Source organism: Cebus imitator, unplaced genomic scaffold, assembly GCF_001604975.1.
Source record: "Cebus imitator isolate Cc_AM_T3 unplaced genomic scaffold, Cebus_imitator-1.0 Scaffold43, whole genome shotgun sequence".
NCBI classification, from domain to species: Eukaryota; Metazoa; Chordata; class Mammalia; order Primates; family Cebidae; genus Cebus; species Cebus imitator.
Window position 1 is genome coordinate 3,142,822 of NW_016107358.1, and position 4,143 is coordinate 3,146,964.

A 4,143-nucleotide genomic window follows, 5' to 3' on the forward strand; every position below is an offset into this window, starting at 1 on the left:
ATATTTGGCTGTGACTTTATTTTAATGGGTTTTCGGTCTTACAGAAAGGGGCTCTTTAGATGGGGCTGGGTCACTAGTCAACCATCTTCGCTGTGGAGTCCTAGTCATGTGACTTTGTTTTGTAAATCACAAAGATTCATTCAAATTGTCTCCTCTTCCATTCCTTCATAATAGGTTACATGGTCTGAAAGTACATCCCTCCTTCTCTAGTACATTGTATTCAAACAGGTTGCTGCTACTTCTCCATGGCCATTACTCTTTTCATCATCTTCTTATTTCTCTTGGCATAACATAGTATCTTCTATGCCTGGGGATGGGAAAATGCAGGCAGGTAACAAGAAGAGAGCAATCATCCTCCTGTGAGTGGTAGGCACCCAGGCCTGACCTGCATGAAACTGCAGGTGTACCCAATCCTCTGCGTCTGCCATGGATCACACTCCACCTGACACCAGATGCTTGCATCAAAAAGGCCTCAACAGAAACAGGAATGGAACCCAAATTCACAGCCTGAGGCTAAACAGCTCTTGCAGCAATTCTTACCCATGATGCCAACATGGCTCCTTGCAGTGAAGTTATCCCTTTAACTGTATTAATCTCTTCTGCTCTCTCATTCATCTCATAACTTTTCTGAAAGCCTCGCTCTCGTCACTGCCTTGCGTTTCCTCGAACATCGCTGTAATCTGGTCTCTTGTGACATTTCAGGCATATCTCGCCGTTGTTCAGGTGACCATGTCTATGGAGCCTCAGATAAACTTCTATTTTCTTGCCATTAGTATTCAAACCAAGCTGTTGATACCAGTCCTGCAAAGTGTCCCGACACGCCTTGTTAATGGGAGGCAAAATGGTCGGCAAGGGAAGGGATGGTATTTTGCATCTAGCTTTTTGTGGAACTGCAAATCGTTCATTTGTTTGAAGTAGATGACCTTGATTGTATTTCTTAGGCTTCTCCAGTTTGACATAAGTTGAAGAAACACTTGATTCCATTTGTTCCATATTTGGGTCATCTTTAACTGGCACCAATGTCAAAATCACACTCTCCTCATCATTGACTTCCCCCTCAAAGAAATTCTTCTTGCTGCTACCCAAATTTGAGGCTGACATTTTCAGTAACACCCCTATGTTGTCCATTCCATGATACATTTTTTAAGAAAATTAGGCCGGGCACAATGGCTCATTCATGCCTGTAATCTCAGAGCTTTGGGAGGCCTAGGCAAATGGATCACTTGAGTCCAGGAGTTCAAGATCAGCCTGGGAAACATGGTGAGACCCCCGTCTCTACCAAAAAATGAAAAAATTAGGCAGGCATTGTGGCTTGTACCTGTAATCCCACCTACTCAGGAGGGTGTAACTTTTTTTTCCCCTGGCCAGTAAAAGGTATTTTAGCTGGCTCAAGTATTTTGTAGATATCATTCCCCTCTCTCCAGCTTCCCTTTATTGTAGATGAGAAGTGCGACACTGTCTCTTTTCTGTTCCTTGGTAATTAATGTTTTTCTCTTTGCATTAAAGGGTGCAAAAGGCTCTCCTTTTACCTGCTGTTCAAGGATGTGATTTGGATGGGTTTCAGTATGTGACTTTCAGGAACCCCTTGAGTTCTTTTTAAAGCTCAGACTCAAGTCTTTTTCACTCAAAGAAACTACCTTCTGTCGTTTGTTTAACGGTTCTCTCCTTCATGTGTTCATTTTTCTCCTTCTCTTGCCACCCCATCAGGTCTCCTGGATCTAGCTTCATATTCTCCTCTTTTGCCCTTATGATTTCCATCTCTGTGTTTTTGTTCCATATTTGGGATATTCTTGCACTTGGCCTTCTAAGCCTGCTTTAATGTATCTGATGAGTATTTCAGTCGAAGCTCCAGGAAGTCTGTGTTTCTTTGTTTTGTTTGTTTGTTTGGGATACTGTGGTTGAATGTCCTTCTCGCTACTTCTGCCCAGGCTGTCTATTCCAGCAGGCTGATTTCCACGAAGGGCTGTCTGGTGGATGCTTCGTCTCCCTCTCTTTGCCCACAGAGGCCCTGTAGGTGCAGGGTTGTTTTTTTATATCTGTTCTTTGAGGCTCAAGGCCAGTTTCTAAGGGCTCTTTCAATGATCACAGTCCTGTGAGTGGTGGGAGGGATGGCCCCTGCAGGCCATCAGTGTAGCTGGGTATAAGGGGCTAGTCCCAGTCAAGGCACAGGAAGGAAGAAAGCCTCTCAGTCCCACCACGTCCCCACGTTCAGCTTCTCCTCAGCAACCTGGGACCAGGAAAGCCCATTCTGAATGCCAAGGGAGCCACTTCTCATGGGTCTACAGGTCTAAAGGAACCAAGCATAGGGCCAGCCACGATTACAGCCTCATCCCCAAGCTTTCCACCCACTTATTCACAGGGGAGAAATCCCCTCCCTAGCTCTCTTCACAGGGCCAAAATTTCAATAGCGGGCAGACAGGGCACCCTCTACTGAAAATCTCTACCTCACCCCAACCTCTTAAAGAAATCCAGGGCACCCTGGATCTACTGTCCCTGACGAATGCCTTCTTTACTTCTGAGATGGTTTAACTCTTTGTCCTTCACATCTGATTTCTTTGGGTGAGTCCTTCAAAGTGATGTGCATTAATGACAGATTCTTGAATAATTAGACTCACTTTAAAATCATGTTCATTGGGAAAGCAACTGGGTGAAAAAGGCAGATTACAAAGTACGTGTATGTGTGCATGCATGTGTGCATGTGTGTGTGTGTGTGTATCTCCCACATCCACAGATATATCACATATACTGAGAAAAATGTTTGCATGGACAAACACCGCATTGTTACCTATAGATGATGAAGTTATAAATACTTTTATTGTTCTTCTTTTTCTTATCTGAATTGTGTAATATTTCTTGTTTGTGAAAGATAAAAGAGACTGTTCAATTGTTGATTCAGCAAAATGCATTATAAAATGTCATTTGACTCTTACAGGTATTTTCAGAGGTGTAAGGAAGGAGACAGCAAACAACCTCCACCTCTCCGTCTCAATGTCTACATGAGAGCCCACCTTGAGAACCCCATGCTCTCAGCAGGCCCACCAGGCTGTTAGTAACCTGTAGAGAAAAGAAGGACCACACACAGAAGCTCCCTACCCAGGACGGCCCCCATCAAAGATGGACTCCAGCCTGGAATTTGCTCCAGAAGCAAAGGTTAGATGCCCCTGATTTCCCAGGTCTCCCCAGTTGTCTAGTCCTGGCTCAAAGGGGCTGGACAGTCTTTCAGAGCAGAACCATTCCAGGTGCCTGCTGAGTCTCCAGCACCGGGCATTGGCACTTAATAGCCACTCGAGAAACTGGTTGAATGAATGATCTCATGGTCTCTTGGTTCACTTGATAAAATCAGACATATTAGTAACTATCATTGCTTACTGTTGGGCAGTCTTTGGATGTGCAATTCCATCTAGGTGAGAGGTCAAAATTTGAGTTGTATAGGAAAATTTCATCTCAACGAAAGGATTCACACTTGGATTTGTTTAGGAAGATTTCGGCTTTACTGGTTCACACAAGAGGCTTCCTTTCAAAGAGCTGAATTCCCCATCAGTGGATATGACCTAGAAGGGGCTGGCTATCTCCTGTCAGAGATGATATGGTAGGGCTCCATGCTGGCTATGAAGAGAGACCAGATGTGCTATAAACATCCCTCTAATTCAAACTCTATGGCAAATGCAATTCCAGGTTCAGAAATCTTATGCAAATTTGCCTCTTTCTTCCAAAAATATTCTTTAACCCTGATGTCATTCCTATGCCTACTAAAACTCTCCTTTGAGGCAGCCAAGTATGATTCAAGGGAAAGGTTGAGTGTGTCCTTGCCACAACCATGAGAGCAGCAGGCATTCCCCACCCAAGGAAGCCTCCTTGGGGCACCCTGGACTGACCTGGGATCAGTTAAGGAGAGTTTTGTGGAACTGTGTCCCTGGTCTGCTCCACAGGTATTTGAAGGAACGAATCCCAAGGAAGATATAGTGTAGGACAGAAGCACTAGCCACTCAGAAATGTTGTGACACCAGAGACATGACACAGAGCAGGATCTGCAGGTTCTCTGCATTTGCTTGCTGGATTGTGAGGAGGTTCCCAGGTGGGGGCCAGTCAGCCAGTGCAGCAGGGTGGTGCTTGAGAAGCTAAGAGCAGCAGCCAGTTATCAAC

General features: G+C 44.8%; 1 pseudogene; it reads right to left on the reverse strand.

Annotated features, from left to right (window-relative positions):
* Nucleotides 1-235: 235 nt before the first annotated feature.
* LOC108302924 lies at nucleotides 236-1,101 on the reverse strand (annotated as a pseudogene).
* Between the last annotated feature and the right edge of the window lie 3,042 nt (nucleotides 1,102-4,143).